Genomic DNA, 17,316 nt, shown 5'->3' with positions numbered 1-17,316 from the left:
GAATTCTATTCTATTCTATTTTGGGAGAAAAGACTTCAAAGATAATAGTTTGAAAAATCACCAAGTCGGATGCTTCTTTCTTCAGAATATTACGTGTAACTCCCCACCACCTCTTTTGTTTTTGCAATCCCTATGAACAAATGACCTGCCTTAGTCTGGAGGGAAAAAACACCAAGCGACCCGAGGGGGAGGGGCAATAATATTGAATCCGCAGGGAGAGCATCCAGGCATCTCCCCCGTCCCACAAACCTTGCTCTGAAGCGATAGCTATGGTTTAAAACCCTGGCGCTAATTTCAAGTCAAATCCCACTCTTGGGATGGCCGTCCCTTCCCTTCCTTGAAAGCAGCGGCTTGCGGTCACCGAGACCGACCGCCTCTCCACCCCCGAGAGGTGCACGCTGAAGGTATCTAACTGCAGAGCCGAGGCGAGAGGGAACTCCTTCGTGCTGATGTCAGGCGTGGCGTAGAGGCTGCCTCGCCAGAGGGTGTGATTGCGTTTGGCTGAGCTTCAGACAGCCCTCTATCTTCTCCGGCTAACTTCCCGGCGCTGAGGCGGGCTGCGGGGACAAGGTACTGTGCGGACCCTCCCGCTCGCTTTCTCTCTCTTTCTCCCCCCTCTCGCCTTCCTCGCGTGCTCGAGGACGAAGGCTGCAGGCGAGCGGCGAAGGAAAGGCGTCCAACCCGGACTACTTGTCGGGGGCGGGAAAATGGGGGGCGGGGGAGGGGGCGAAGTTGGAGAAGATGCAAAGCGCGGCCGTTTTCGGGACCGGCCGGGGGCGCCTTTTGGCGGCAAGAGGAATTCTTGAGGCAAAGGCGTTCGAGCCCCAGATTACCCTCGCCGAAATAGTTGCGAGGGGCTGGAAGGAAACCCGTGCAAAGGATTGTGAGGGGCTCATTTGCCCTTCCCGCTTCCAACTCTTTTTCGCTAGCCCGTCTGTCTTCCAGGAGGAGGGAGGGAGCGCGGCGGCGTATGAGTGTGTGTGTGAGTGTGACTTCCGAGAGGTTGCAATCTAGGAAGGCTTTTTTTAAAAATATTATTGTTTAAAAGGGGTTCCTTTAAAGTATGTACGATAGGCAGGTCCTTGAGGAAGCCAACAGACGGCTTCTTATTTTAGCCGGGAGGGAGGGAGGGAAAGAGGGAGAAAAAGAAAGAGAACTTTGTATGCTGAGAGAAAGAAAAGATGGGTATAGAAAACTGCAGGGTACCGTCTCGGGTGATTCACCTCGGACTGCCTTGCAAAAATGGCACTCAGTGTTGCCCCAAGAAACGGTGCGAACGCAAACTTTCTTCGCTTTTCAAACCGCCCCTCCCCGCCCTCTTAAGAGGAAGGAAAACTATTTTAATCCAAGCTTGTGGTGGGTTGGTGAGCGCGGCGGGTTGGGTGCTTTTCAACGTGGCCGTTGCCCTGCCTGCTGGTGTCAGCAGCGGGTGCTTCTTTCAAGGCTCTGCGGCTTTTATCTGACCCCGGGGAAGAAGGCCTGCCTGGCTTCATTTCCTGTAAGTGGGCGTCGATTATTTGGATGTATTGAGGATACCATGGCACACAGTGTTGCATGCCTCAGTTTACAAGCATGGAACACGATTCTGTGCTGAGCATGTTTGGGCTCTTTCCACTTGGCTGTATCTGTCTCTGCAATGCGGGAGATAATTACCCCCCTCCCCAATTAACGCCTAGGTAATTTATCCTTACCAAAATAAAAAATAAAAGTGCACAATTGGAAGAAGTGCTTGCTATTTTTTCAGCCTAAATAATGGTGGAGTCCCTTCCTAGGGCTAAGAAGATAAGCGATGCCCTGCTTGGTCCAGATGGATCCCTAACCCATCTTGTGCTGCAGTCTGGTGTGACAGTAGCCAACCAGCTGCCCACAGAAGCCCATTAGTCTCCAAGCAGATGGCCTTCAGAGGCAAATTAAAGTTAAGAGCCTTTGATGGCCATGAATTCCTCCAACTGCTTTTTTGAAGGGAACCAAATAAATTGGTCACTAGCACCAAGTCTCTTGACTCTGCATACAATAGGATTTGAGGAAAAACAGCCTTTGGGGGGGGGGGGGTATCAGTAGGATTTATTCCATAGTCCACATTACAGAAGTGTCAAGAGTTTTCTCTAGTTTTCCTTCCTGAAGATACTTAAATGTGGAAATGTTGTAAGAGACAGCGGTTTTTGAGTAACTATCTTGCATTATTTGACTACAGCCTTTCTGCTAGTCTAAAAATGATAGACAGTTGAGTTTCAGTGTACACCTCCGCTCAGGCATGGGGAAATTCCCTCGACCCCTCCTCACCGAAAAGTTTTAGAAGGAATTTGGGGAATTTGCAACAGAAGGAGCCTTATTCTTTGAGTACTGAGTGAAAAGGCCATATATGTCAGTTAGGTGGCAGAACATTCTAAATTTTAATTAGCATGAGCCGCCTCAGTCATCTTCGCCACCTGTGTTTGGCAAAGAAAGATGATTTTGTGTAGACTATAAAAAGGTAAAGGCTCCCCTCGCACATATGTACTAGCCGTTCCCGACTGTAGGGGGCAGTGCTCATCTCTGTTTCAAAGCCAAAGAGCCAACACTCTCTGAAGACGTCTTTGTGGTCATGTGGCCGGCATAATTCAATGCCGAAGGTGCACAGAACGTTGTTACCTTCCCACCAAAGGTAGTCCTTATTTTTCTACTTGCATTTTTACATGCTTTCAAACTGCTAGGTTGACAGAAGCTGGGACAAGTAACAGGAGCTCACTCGGTTACGTGGTGCTAGGGATTTGAACCGCTGAATTGCTGACCTTTCTGATTGACAAGCACAGCATCTTAGCCACTGAGCCACCACATCCCTTTTGTGTAGACTATAGCAAGCTTAATAAGAAAACAGCCAAACAGCTCTCTTGTACTTTGCACTGATGACCTGATGGAGCACCTTTGGACAGCCAAATATATTTGAGTTGGCCAAAGGATACTGACAAAGATCCTTGTCAGAAAGTGGCATGAAGAAGACAGCCTACATCATGCACCATAAGTTGTGATGTATAAATTTAACATTTTCCTGCTTGGTCTTTCCTAAAACTGATTCCTGAGGTGCTCAAGGATTTCATTGACTTTCTTCTTCAAATCAGCCTTGATTCCTGGCAATTGCCTGGACAGATTCCTACAGTTTTCTTGGCAAGATTTCAGAATGACAAGAAGCCATTGTACTCTTTCCTATGTCAGAGAAAACGTGGCTGGTTCAATGTCACCCATCTGGGCTTCGTGCCTAAGGTGATACTAGAACTCACAGTCTCCTAGTTTTTAGCCAAGTGCCTTAACCACACCAAACTGGCTGTCCCTAAATCACTGTGCCATGGCATATTTAGATAATGTGTCCATCTTTTCAACTACCTGAAAGCATAGCTGGAACAACTAGAAATGATTTCCACACTTATCAGAGATACCAGGTTCATTATCTAGAGGCCAAGATGTTCACAATTGATCTAAATCAGATAATTGGATAGGTCATTTTGTTATATCTCCTTTGTTAGGGAAGGAACAGGTTATCTAGGAATGCTCTGCCCCAACAAGAAAAAGCAGGTGGGGTTTTTCTTGGGATTAACTAATTACTACAGGAATTAATGCCAAGGAAGTCACTCACAAGACTGTTGCTGTAGTATAATATGATGGTGAAGACCAGGGGTGTCAAACTCGATTTCATTAAGAGCCGCATCAGAGTTGTGTTTGACCTTGGGGGGACGGGGTGGGCATGGCCACCTCGACTTCACTCCTGTCAGGGCACCTGTGGTGGCCCGAGCACACTGCCAGCGAAAATAGGCTCTCGAGCTCTGGGTTTGGCTGTCACGGCCTACTGCCACCCTCTGCCAGTAAAAATGGAGTGTGAAGCCCTCCCAAGCTCCGTTTTCAGTGGCAGAGGGTTGCAGGAGGCTGTGGCAGCTGAAAACGGAGCTTGGGAACCTGTTTTCACTGGCAGAAGCACTGCGAGCCAATCTTTTGCTGTTTCCAGGACAGCCCTGTGGGCCAGACCTAAGTACCCTGCGGGCCGGAATACGGCCCCTGGGCCTTGAGTTTGACACCCCTCGTGTAGACTGAGGAGTGCCAGGTTGCAATTGCCTCAGCAGTTGTCTGATGTTATGAGGTCTAGACTTTTCTGTGTTAGCCATTGATGCCTCAGCAAGGGGTAGTGAGACAGAGTTAATGCAAGTGGTGCAAAGGAGCCGTGCTCTTCATCTGGTGATGATATAATGTCAGAGAGGAAATCACATTGATTTGCATATGAAAAGGAATGTGATGCCATCGTCCGTACCCTTGAGAAGTTAACTGCTTGCCAGATCTATGGGGCCATTGTTTTGAACCATCCATCTCACATTGAAGTGGCTGAAGTATATCCAACACAAGAAGATGTTTGTAAATGGAGTCTTTCTCTACAGAAGAGTGTATTAAATATATTCCATGGAGAATGATCACACTGCCAGATGTGTTGCCCAGGAAGTCAATAACTCATAGTGGAAAGTAGAAGAAAGGTTGACCAAATAATGGAACGATAGCGTTTATAGGCTATCCCAATTCATTTTCTCTGTATAATGTTCTAAGGGGTGTCAAACTCATTGTCATCATGTGACATATTGTGACTCCCCCCCACTTTGCTAAAATGAGGCGATTGTGGCCAGTGCGTGACGCATCTGGGCCACAGGCCATAAGTTTGACACCCCTGTTCTAAGTGTTACCATAATATTCTTTCATGAGACTTCATGACAAGTTCATGAGAACTTTTAGGAGTTGTAAGTTGTTGCTTTTTTTAAAAAACAGCTTTTGCTCCCTAGCCTACTTTTAAAACTAGGGGTGTTTTGAATAACCAACCTCGTTGTCAACACTGCAGCTTCACTGCCAGTCTAACTACCACACTGTATTTGAGTTTGAATACCTACTCCCAAGTATGGAAATTTGGGCGGTTTCCTCATCCTCTTCCCTACTTGAAAAAGGATTGTTCTTTTAAAATGCGAAGACAGTACTCTGGGGACATTGACCTAGATGTTTTTGTGCTTGAGCTGGAGAAACAAGTGTAATGTACCAGCCCCTGAACTTTTTTAATTTTTTTATTACTTTATTGTTTTTAAAACAATGATAAAAAATGGGAATAAAATTTAAAAAAGAAAAGTATATAGATTAATACAATATGGGATTCATTTGCACAAAATACAGTAGTTTTAAAAAGGATAGTTATATAAATGTATATGAAATAGGTGTGCGAATATTAATTGCATTAGATAACTATATATAGAATTGTAACTTTTTACTGCTAAAATGATATATTGTAGCTCCCCAGCAGCTCTGATAAATGCTTGCAATTAAGTCAAGCTGCTGGAAGTCCAAAGAAAAAGAAAGAGAAAGCTTTGCTTCAGGATTCAGGTTGTCTCTTAGACAGCTGCTTTAATTAAAGATCATGTTAAGTTATATATCTTTCTTCATTCATTTTAAATTGTGTTTCAGATTTCAATTTCTCTTAATTTCTTAGGAGCTGATATATAAAATCATTAACTTATACTTGTCCTAGTCAAAACCATCTTATGATCTACTAAGAACGTTGAACATATTTTTGAAAATTGAGCTTCCAAAAGCGTGTACTTTGAATTACATTGTTAAAATAAAGTTTGATTTTCTTTATCACATATTAGATTGGTTTAAATCCCAAAGAAGGTGAAAAGAAGGGCTGAAAACATCAATTTCAAACCTTGTCTATGCTACAGGAGAAGCATGTTGCCTTACAATTTTTTAAAAATATTTTATTTGGAAGAATGGCACTCATTTTCTCTTGTAATTCAACACTTCTACGTTTTTTCTGAAAACAGATTTTTCTTTACTGTGACTTTTAATTTAATTGTAAGTACCAGAAATTTTTTGTCTGGGCATATGCAATATTCTATAATTTAGACTAGATGAACAGTTAAAAATTAATTTTCATGTATTTATGAGGGCTATTATCAACATTTAATTGAATAGTTATGTTGAGAAGCAGGTAGATCAAGTTATATGTCTCAGAAGCGGCCTTGAATAATTACTGTATATTTTTAAATTTAATGTGCATCAAGTGAGAATTACATTATAAAGTGGTTTAAATAGTGAATATTTCTAACAATTAGAAACAAAATCTTTAATATAAACCTGTTGGGATCACAGCTAAAAATTTTAAGCCAGAAGTGATCAAATTGAGACATTATTAGTTAGCATTAAAATCTATCAAGGCTGCCATAAAAAAGAACCAAGCTATAATTCGTAGCTTCCTGGAGTGAATTGGAGTGGTTATAAAACAAGGCTTTCAATTTATTATCGGATTCACATTCTGTATTTTGGATGAACCTGCAAGCATTGTTCTGATAATTCAGAAATTCTTGAAATATTACGAGTCATCTAGGTGGTAAAGCCAGAATAATAGCTGTGTTATTGCATGATTACAAAACAGTGTAGAAGAAGGTTGTTGTAAATAATCTCACAAGGTTTAAAGTATATTGCCTGATCTTGCAGAAGTGGATCTTGAATGTTTCTTTTTAAGATGCAGCTGCTCAGGATAGAGCCTTGTAAGATTTCATTGTTGTTGTTGTTGTGTTGTTGTTATACTTTATTCATTAAGCATGAAACTCAGTCAACTGAACATTCAAAAATGCATCACAAATACCATTGACTGGTACTAATGGTTGATATGGGTTGCTGCCAGTGTCCTTGGTATCAACCAAGTACCTTCTTAAAATATACCATGTTCCGAGTAGCACAGTTTTTTGCAGTTCCGCTGCTGTTATCGCAAGAAGTTGCAATTTCTTGATGTGTTTTATAAAATTCTTGGACATGGTACCAAGATGACAATGAGTATCACTTTTGACAAATTATTATTGTTGTTGTTGTTATTCTATTCCTCCCAAAACTTCATACTTACAAATCTGGAAAACTTCACAACTAGGATGTGATGTTTATTTGGGGGGAAGGGGTATTTATTTTTTCTGTCTCTCTCTGTCTCTCTCTGTCTCTCTCTGTCTCTCTCTCTCTCTCTCTCTCTCTCTCTCTCTCTCTCTCTCTCTCTCTCTCTCTCTCTCTCTCTCTCTCTCTATCTATCTATCTATCTATCTATCTATCTATGCATATGCATGTGTTACATATTTTGTAAATATGATACATTTGATTGAGGTCTGGTGTGGTGGAGATAGGCAAGACATGGAATTATAAAAATTCATCTTTAGGTCTAACACATTAGTATTCACCAAAAATAATGTCCAGTTTCTTATAAAGTGTTCCTGCTATAATACAGCAATAGCAGTAGCACTCAGACTTATATATCACTTCATGGTGCTTTACAACACTGTCTAAGCCAGGGGTACGCAACCGCCGTTTGGAACCGGGGTGGGAGGCAGAATTGGATGGTATGCATGTGTAGGCCCACCGCTTATGCAAATGGAGCAGGGATGGGATGCTGCCGGCATTACTGCCAGTTCGGTGTGCGCAAAAATGTTGTGGAATTCATGAGTATAATTAGAATTACAACGAAAACTTTGTGTTGGTTTTTTTTATTGTAATATAAGGCTTGGCATATTTTTAATTGTTTAAATGTTTCCTAGAATTAGAAAACTTTTTTGTACAGATGGAAAAAACTAGGGAACAATTCATTTGAATAGAAAGTCTCGGCATTGAGAAACAAAATCTAAGGCATGGGTATGCATGTGGACCCAAAGAGGAGGTTCTTTGCATGGACAGAGATGGAAATTGTTAAGTATAAATATTTTTTTGTATTGAAACAAGCAAACAGCAAATGGATTGGAGACATCGTTTATTATACAGGAGCATCGTTGATACTAGTGATTAGTTCCAGGGTTCCATAAAAAATTAAATTGGGCTGCAAAACAACTAAAACCAAGAGTTTTGATCTGACCTGGCAGATAAGGATTAAAACAGCCAGTGACAAGAGTTTACAAAGCAAAGCTGTTTTGATCCCAGGACTAGATTACAGTCCAATGGTGAGATTTATTTCAGAGGCAGCAAACCCATCACATAGTTACACCAACTAACTCCACAGGTGACTGGTACAAAAGTGATGACATGAAAATGATAAAATGTGCATTACCATGTCATGACACATGACCTGGCCTTTTGTATCTGAATCCTGGTAGTGGGTACACATACATAGATTATGCTGGTTTGTATTGCATTATAGGGCATAGACATCATAATTTCCTGTCCTTTTAAGTCAGATCCAAGTTCTGGGCATTTGCCAACTTCCTCTTCCCCAAGAACACCCTTATTTCCCTTTATGACAGAGTCTATGATGTCTAATGCTAAATGTATGGTTTGGATTTCAGTCCCCATCAATGTGGCCACAAGCCAGTTATGGTAGCTATAGTCTAGAACAGTGGTCCCCAACCCCCGGTCCGCGGACCGGTGCCGGGCCGTGGAGTACCTGGCACCGGGCCGCGCAGCGGCCGGGGGCCATGCAACGGCCGACTCTTCACTCATGCAGCGCCGTCACCGGAGGGGGGGAGCTGCGCGGAAGCACAGGAGCAAGTGAGGCGAGGAGGAAGAATCCCCCGCTACTACACCACCTCCGCCCCCTCCCCGAGTCAGCCGTCCCCTCAGTGAACGCCTCCGCCTCTTTCTCCTTTCTCGCCTCAGTCGGCTCGCCTGGAAGCGAGGCGAGGAGGGGGCGGACCATGCGCTGGAAGCGGAGCCCTTGGAGGCCCTGGCGGCTTCCCCGCCCGGCCTTGGCTTGTGAGAAGGAACGGCGGGAGAGGTAGAGAGAGAGAGAGAGAGAGAGAGAGAGAACGTCGGGCAGCCGAGGGCAGGGGGGGTCTTTTGAGGGGAGATGGGGGGCAGCGCACAGTGGAAAAGCGGCGGTCTTGCCCACCCCTTCCCTGCCTCTCGCCCGCTCCAGTTGCCGCAGCCAGGGGTGGGGGCTCGGTGCCTGAAGTCTCTTGCCTCTCTTCCAAAATTTCGCCAACGGGCATCGGTGAAGCGCGCTCTTTCTCTTCCTCACAAAACATATTTCCTTTCCCCCCACGCGTAGTTATTGGCGATATGGACTCTTGGAGGCTGCGCTCCTGGGTCGCGTTTCCTTTTTGCAGCCCACGAGAATGCCTGGTTCTGAGCCTCAAAAAATGAGAGTTCTCTTAAGGCTGCAAAAAAGGAATATACTTTGGTCCTTGAAGCGCTTTTCCTGTTATTTGGACATTATATATATACGTACGTACATACGTACGGTATGTATATATGCATGTATGTATGTATGTATGTATGTATGTATGTATGTATGTATGTATGTGTGTGTATATATATATATATATATATATATATATATATATATATATATATATATATATATATATATATATATATATATATATGTCTGTAGTCCATAATATAGTGATGATTTTAAAAAAATTAGTTGAGCACATGGAATCTTTTTTCTTTTAGTATATTTTGGAGGTGGGGGCCCACTTTGTTATTTAAGATAGTATCTCCTTTTATATATGGTAGTGAAGATACCTAATACTCCCACCCCCTATTTCCCCCACGACAATCAATGTGTCGTCGCGAACAACGCCCCCCCACCCCTGCGCGCGCTCAGCGGGCCACGGTAAAATTATCAAAGGCTGACTGGTCCGCGGCGATAAAAAGGTTGGGGACCACTGGTCTAGAACTCCAAAGAATATCAGGTTGTCTACTGATCTAAAAAAAAAGTGAATTAATTATTCACTTCAGAATACATTAACTCAAGGGCCTGCTTTTTTTCATGTGTAAGGTTGTTCTTGCTTTTGAATGATGTGACCTTACAGTCCAAAATCTGGATGGAGGTGAACAAAAATGATTTGAATCAAAAATGATTTAAATAAATGTTCCCAATGTATTTCTTCAGGCTCATTAAAAATTACAGGTTGGTAACACTGGGAGAGATTCTGGGGTTGCTATGCTGTTACCACTGGTTATATGTTTCTGCATCAGTTCTTTCCAAACTCCCTCTTTTGATCTGGAGTTGTTATCCTTTGTTCTCCTATGTTTTGGAAACTATTCTCCAGGTGCTATTATCAGCACTTTAAATCCTAAAGTTTTTGTACTTTTCTGGTGAGTAAAATTATTTTAACAATAGAATGACACAATAGCATAAATGTGCAAAGCACACATTGAAGGTGCCACTGTCCACCTTCAAAAGTTCCTTTGCCTTTAACCAACTTCTGTTTGTACGTGTAGCCTGTTTGTATCATTTATTGTTCAGCATGTTGAAAGGATAAATGACGAAGAATTTCTTAAAATTGTCACATGGGTAGTGGGAACCTTTCATTACTTACAGCTATTTATAGATAATTCATTATAAATGTAAAGAGAAACTATCTGAGAGCAAATCGATAAACAAAGCCTCTTTCCCCAGTATCTGTTAGTGTGGAATACACTATTAGCTGTTCCAATATTCCTTCTGCCAACATTAAAATTAAATAAAAACTGGCTGGACAAACAAGAAGGAGACTTCCAAATGTTGCTGGAATAGGGAGAAGACATGCTTTTGATTTCTTATTCTTGCAGTGTTTCATGACTCTATTGGGTAGTTTGTTTTGCCTGTTGTGCCTTTTGTCTGATGAACTGATATCCTACGATGAAGGACAGATTAAAAATACTTTTAACAATAGATCAATATTATGAGAGGATCTGAGCCACAGAGATGACATGCTTCGTAATACAGCATTATATTTAGTGCTTGTGCACAGCGATCAGTTTATTCCACTTTCTGCTAATTAGAACACCAGTGTCAGTCACAGGTTGTTTTGCAGGAATAAACAACAACAATCCTTTGATCTATCAAAAGAGTGTGTCTTAAGCTCACTTCTAACCTAAAGGGAAGTTAAAATTCAAGAAAGGTGGCGTGCAGCCTTCCTTTCTCCATAATTTAATATGAGGTGGGGAAAATTGACAGATATACCCCAGAAGGGAACAAGAAACAGAAAAATTAGAAGGGGATTGTGATTGCAGAGTATAAAAGAGTTTGGTTTTAAGTGATAATAGCAATGTTGGAAAAAGTGTGTGTAGGTCAGTGACAGGCATGCATAGCTGATAACATTTTGTGTGAACTAAACACTAGTTAAAGTTTGTGGTTTTCCCCCTCAAGAATGTTTAATAAAAAAGACTTATAATAAACATTTTGTGGCAAACATCTGAAAAATGATGACTATTCAATCATGTAATTTGCAGGTGAGCTGGAACTGCAGTCAAGAAACATCTCTGCAAGATGGGAAAGGCTGCATTGTTGAGTTGCAGTGTGATTTACAGGGGATTAGCAATAACTATATTTTGCCATATCAAAGCGGTGTTAAAAGAGTATAGCAATAGCAATAGCAATAGCAGTAGACTTATATACCGCTTCATAGGCCTTTCAGGCCTCTCTAAGCGGTTTACAGAGAGTCAGCATATGCATGTCCCCAGATTCGTTTTAAATCAAACAAACTATTAAATTGGATGTGGTGAAGTCTATGCACAATATTTTTAGAGTGATTCCTTGTAAATGTGCTTGTTTGCAAACATTTTTCGTTAATTGCTGGACTTTTTGTTTCTAAACAATACTAAGAATCCTGATACAGTGCGAAGAATAAATTAGGGTTTATTTTTATTGCCCATCTTCAGTATTAAACTAATGTTTTGTGTTTTTCTGGCTGTAACTTTAAAAAGTCATTTGCAGATTTCTGAAATTCTAATTGGAATCCAGTGGATCGTTGAAAGCACATCTTGTGCCTCGTGTTCTACATTATCCATCTGTGCCCCAGATTGGATACCGTTGGAGTCCAAGCGTTTTGATTTTTTAAAATATGTATTCCCCATTTACTTTAGTTGTATTGATTTATTTACTGTTAAGCAATTCATATTCCTTTTGATTCAACAGCCATCTCATCTAGGAAGGTTGGCAAAAAACCAATTGATGTTATACTGATCTATATGTATTCAGCTGCTTACTCAGACTAGACTGGGGAGCTGCTTATTTTTTTGTCATTTAGTTCCATTTGCGACACAGGAAAAGCAATAAGAAATGTTAATCTATTCTATTCAACACCAATGATCCATGTTCTGTATTTTTTATTTAAAAATTATCCTTTGAAAGTGACAGAGAAATAAGCAGATATTTTGCAGATATCAGTATCTTGTGTGTCAATTCAGTTTGAGGCGAAACAGAAACATGTCTCGGAATCCCCTTTACTAGATGACTGTATTATTTAAAAATATCCATAGGAGATAAAACCCTAGACATCTCATCATCGTTTTGCCTATTGACTTGATTTCTGAAAGCTGCAATAGTAGAGATAACTACCTTTGTCAAAGTCCATTTTTACCAAGAAATAGGAGAATGTCCTTGGACAAAGATCAGTGAACTTTACAATTTCAAATGCAATTATTTTTAATTTTGGTATATAAAAGAACTTCCCGTTCAAAAATTAACTCAAAAACCAAATGGTTCTAATCTGTCAAAGACAAAATTATCATTAAATCAGAAGTGGATGTATCAAGACTTGTAAATAATATGGACATCTGGAATCTTACTTCACATATAAAGACTTTGCAATCCAGCATTCAGACTATATTTGGATTGGGTGAAAGTACGACAAGCAGCAGCAGTGTTCTGATGAAAAATGGAATGTATTGAATGGAACAGGACATGACAACTCGTAGGTAGGAGATATATGTGTTTCCAAAGACCTAAAATAATTGGGTTTGTTTTTGGATGTTTTTTCTGTAGTATTTGGGGAAGACTTAGTTCTAATACAAAGAAAGGTGGAGAGAAAGAAGAAAACAGTAGCAGCAAGGTGGATGGCTCAGTTGCAGTGGGTGCATCATTGAAACACCTGACCAACCAGGTTAGAAATGGATTGATGAAAATCTATGTAGTTGCCAAGAATCAAGACTGAATCGATAGTACTTACTTAAGCAAGCATAAGCGTGTATTTTGAAAAGCTGATTATGGAAAAAAGAACCTAACTTTCCAGTTTTTCCATTCCTAAACATTATGGTTTTCTTTATTGAACATAAACAGTGATTGAGAACCTTTTCGACACCGAGTGCCCAAACCGGAACGCATGTGTGCGTGCACCCTGGAGCCTGGAAGCTTGGAAGACCAGCTGACTGGAACACATGCGCGTGTGCTGGAAACCAGAAGAGCAGCTGGCGTGCCCACAGAGAGTGCTCTGCTTGCCACAGGTTCGCCATCACGGTCCTATAAACTTTTATGTCCCAGGATTACCCTTGGGTAGGTAGCTTGCTGTGCCAAAAACGGGAAACAGCTATGTGGCTCTTTCTCATTTGGAAGCTTAATTCATGAAAACTGGAAAAGATGGGAGAATCCAGCAATCGTGGCTGGGAGTAGAGAATCAGCCATAGGGATATTTTGTTCAAGCTGCCTTCCATGAAGCTAGCATGACGGTCTGACTTTCTGCCGCGTCAGAGATAAAGGTGGTTGTAAAAAATGTCAACAGAAGATTGTTTTCTTTGTGCAAGCAAACATCTGTTCTCTCTTTCAAATTGTGCAAAGTCCATACAGGGATCTAATAAGCTCAGGTGTGTTTGTTCTGGAATTACAATTCTTTCTTAAGGTGTGCCTATTTCCTGAGTAATGGACATTGAAGTCAAAGGAAGAAAGGAATTGTAGTTTAACATCTGCTTGTAGCTTGTCAGACTTTGAACTTTCCTGATGGATGAAGGTGCAACGTGTTGTATTTCATACTTGCCTTTCCCAATATGAGTTACATTGGCTGAAGTGTGTGAGGGGGGTGGGAAAGTAATTGTGTAGGGAGATATATAAGAAGAGGAAGGAGAAAGGAATGGTCATTGCCTGACCTTGTTTTAAGACCAAAGCTCTGAAAATATGTGTATCAGGGAAGTAGGAACAGCATGACAAGAACAAAGGGAAGAAATCCTGTGTGTATTTTAGATATAAGGTAGAATGCACTGGAGGTTATGGACATAGAAAGAATGAAAGATAATGGATTCGGGGACATGTCTTCTCAGAAAAAGGCTTTTCTCTTCTTCCTTTCTTTTTTTAGGACTGTGCAGTGTTTGGGATTTACTTCAGAAAAGATAGTTTGGGGTATGTGGGTGTGCAAATGCAAATTCATTAAATTCTGATCCCCCCCCCCCTGCCCAGGAACATGTGGCTGCTGCAGGGAGATACGCATGTGCTCAGAAGGAATTTTTAAGAGACATATCTAAAGCACTGCACTTTTAGTGGTTTCTGCATAATTAGAGGAAAATCCCCCCCTGCCCGATAATCAAAGTTTGTAAACAAAAAGAAAAACATATTTTTAAAAGAAAGTCCGCAATTGCTTGAGAAGGTCTGGGAAGCTTTGAGAATAAAAAATACACTAAGATGTCAGTTGAGGTGACACAAATTGGAGGTGGAAGAAAATGGGAATTGGTGCTCCAACACTGTTCGTTGAGAGAATCTTCTGGAGGTAGTAATTAAAGAGAGGGTGTGTGTGTGTGTGTGTGTGTGTGTGTGTGTGTGTGTGTGTAGAATTATGTGCCACAAGGATAAAAAAATCCCATATTTGCATTTTATATATAGTTCTTTCAGTAAGCAAAACAAGGACTCTTTAGAAACTCCCTTTTATTGCTTCTCTCTCCCACATTGTTGAATAACAATAAAACAATAAAATCCAAATTCTCATGTTGTATAATAGAGCAGGAGAAACAGGTGGGAGACAGAATGGAATATAAAATAACAGAGTTGGAAGAGACCTTGGAGGTCTTCTAGTCCAACCCCCTGCTCACGCAGGAAGTCCTATTCCATTTCAGACAAATGGTTGTCCAATCTCTTCTTAAAACTTCCAGTGTTGGAACGTTCCCAACTTCTGGAGGCAAGTTGTTCTACTGATTCATTGTTCTAACTGTCAGAAAATAGCTGTCCCCATTCCAGCAACCGCTCTTTATATATTTTAGCCTCCAGTCCCCTAATCATTTTTGTTGCTCTTCTCTGCACTCTTTCATCTAGGTGTGGTCTTAACAAGGCATTATAAAATGGCATCAGCATTTCACATGATGTTGATTAATGCAGCCTAGAACTGCATTGACTTTTTTGGCAGATGCACCACACTGTTGGCTCATGTTTAGGTGATAGTAGATCCCTCTCACAATTACTACTGTTGAGCCAGGTGCCACCTATATTATACCTGTGCATTTGGCTTTTCTTGTCTAAATGTAGAACCTTACTTTTTTCACCATTGAATTTCCTTTTGTTAGATAGGGCCCAATGTTCAAGTCTGTCAAGATCCTTCTCTATCTTAAGCCTATGTTCTGGAGTGTTGGCTATTCCTGCTAGCATGGTGCCATCTGCAAATTTGATGAGCACCTCATCTATCGCCTCATCTAAATCATTGATGAAGATATTGAAGAGTACTGGGCCTAAGACAGATCTTTGGGTACCCCACTGCATACTTCCTTCCCTGTAGATGCAGTTTTATTGAGAACTATACATTGAGTGCGGTTGTTCAGCCAGTTATGAATCCATCTGGTGGTGATGCTGTCTAACCCACATTTTTTCTAAATTATGAAGTAGTAGCTTGTGGTTTACTTTATCAAATGCTTTAATAAAGTCCAAGTAAATTGTATCCACAGCATTTCTCTAGTCCACTAATGATGTCATTTTGTCAAAGAATGCAATAAGATTTATCGGGCATGATTTTGACAAAGCTATATCAGATTTTGGTTATAATTTTGTTTCCCTCTAGGTGTTCACAGATTTGTTGCTTAATTACCTTTTCCAGAATCTTCCCAGATATTGATGTAAGGCTGATACAGTAGGGCTATAGTTTCCTGGATTCATTTTCTTTTCTTTTCGTTTCTTTTGAAGATGGGAACCACACCAGCTCTTTTCCAGTCCTTCGTCACAGTGGTTAGAGCCATGGTGACGCAGTGGTTAGATTGCAGTACTGCAGACTACTTCTGCTGACTGCTGACTGACTGCAATTTGGCAGATTGAATCTCACCAGACTCGACTCAGCCTTTCATCCTTCTGAGATGGGTAAAATGAGGACCCAATTGTTGGGGGCAATATGCTGACTCTGTAAAGTGCTTAGAGAGGGCTGTAAAAGCACCATGAAGTGGTATATAAGTCTTAGTGCTATTGCTATTGCTATTTGGTAGTTCCCCGGTGCTCCAGGATTTTTGAAAGATATGGTTCAGTGGTTCTGAGATCGTATCTGCCAGTTCCTTCAGGACCTTGGGGTGTAATCCATCTGGTCCTGGTGATATGAACTATCTTGAAATTGCAATGCACTACAAGATTCTTCTTCTACCACCATCCCAAGTTGACAAGATAACGTGAAGGATTGCTGATCATATTCTGTATATATTTCTAGGTTTACCTGCATCAGGCAGGTTACTGTAATATTTTTCATAAAACTGTTTGATGAGAATAGATCAAAGAGGGACAGGATTAAGGTATGATGCCTATCTAAAGTATCAATGAAACTGGCCCCAACCTTGGTAGCCTTCCAGAAGTCCTACAAACATGGTTATGTCAACAGGCTTGGGGGGGTCTTAATGGAGTAGCTACATTGTATCACCAAACATTTTTTCTTCAATGTGTTTTTAAAAATAATATTGATGTTCTTATCATGGAATGTTTAAAGTGTTTCCTTTTTATGATTTTAAAAAAAATTATAACTACCCAGAGTTATGTTTGTCAGGCAGATAGCTTTATAAAAGTGAGGAATAAATAAAATAAGGGAACAGGATGGGGATCAGATGAGGAATAAATAAAAAAACCTATGTGGGGCTCCTTTCATGCAAGATGGGAAATGAATCCATGATTTCATCCATCCATGCCATGTTTTAATCTGTCTCTCCATCCAAAGCAGTAAATTGTCAGTCATGAATGCAGAACTTGTTTGAGCCGCAACAGGAAACATTATAAGCACTAAATCCCATTGTCTACCTGGTGGCGTTCCTGCCAAGCCCTGGGACTATACTGTGACGTTGAAGCAGCCTCAAACTCAAGACTTTGCTGACGAAGTGGTGAAAGAAAACTTGACAAAGGAAAACAACTGAAAAGAAAGAGACAGATTTTCTTCTTCTTTTCTTGCTTGAGTCACCAGTCAGTCATGTGGCTGAGTGAGATTGAAGTCACTGAAAGTGACATGGGATGGTTTGGATTGGATCCCTTTCTGATTTTACAAGGTACCAGCCAGAACAGTGCTCTTTTGATGAAGCTGGTTAAAATAGAACAGAACGGAACAGAACAAAATAGAATAATTGGCCAAGTATGATTGGACACACAAGAAAATTTTCTCCGGTGCATAAGCTCTCAATGTACATGCAAGCAACGTGATAAATCATGAT

The 17,316-nt window shown here is 41.0% G+C and overlaps 1 protein-coding gene across 3 annotated transcripts in view; it reads left to right on the top strand.

Annotated features, from left to right (window-relative positions):
- Positions 1–379: 379 nt before the first annotated feature.
- The window catches only part of DGKA (diacylglycerol kinase alpha), an 89,289-nt gene continuing 72,352 nt past the window's right edge, over positions 380–17,316 (top strand). Inside the window, exon 1 of one of the 3 annotated variants that reach the window (XM_014054609.2) lies at positions 380–570. The gene's annotated coding sequence lies outside the window, so the exon portion shown is untranslated. Of the gene's footprint in view, positions 571–13,065; positions 13,229–17,316 lie in introns of those variants that run through there. The other 2 variants (XM_087710274.1, XM_087710275.1) reach the window with 2 other exon arrangements.

Source organism: Thamnophis sirtalis, unplaced genomic scaffold (genome assembly GCF_051295495.1).
Source record: "Thamnophis sirtalis isolate CommonGarterSnake01/CBP01778 unplaced genomic scaffold, rThaSir2_p1.2 scaffold_3, whole genome shotgun sequence".
Classification (NCBI taxonomy): domain Eukaryota; kingdom Metazoa; phylum Chordata; class Lepidosauria; order Squamata; family Natricidae; genus Thamnophis; species Thamnophis sirtalis.
The sequence above is the reverse complement of the archived record's forward strand: the minus strand, read 5'-3'. Positions and strand labels throughout refer to the sequence as shown.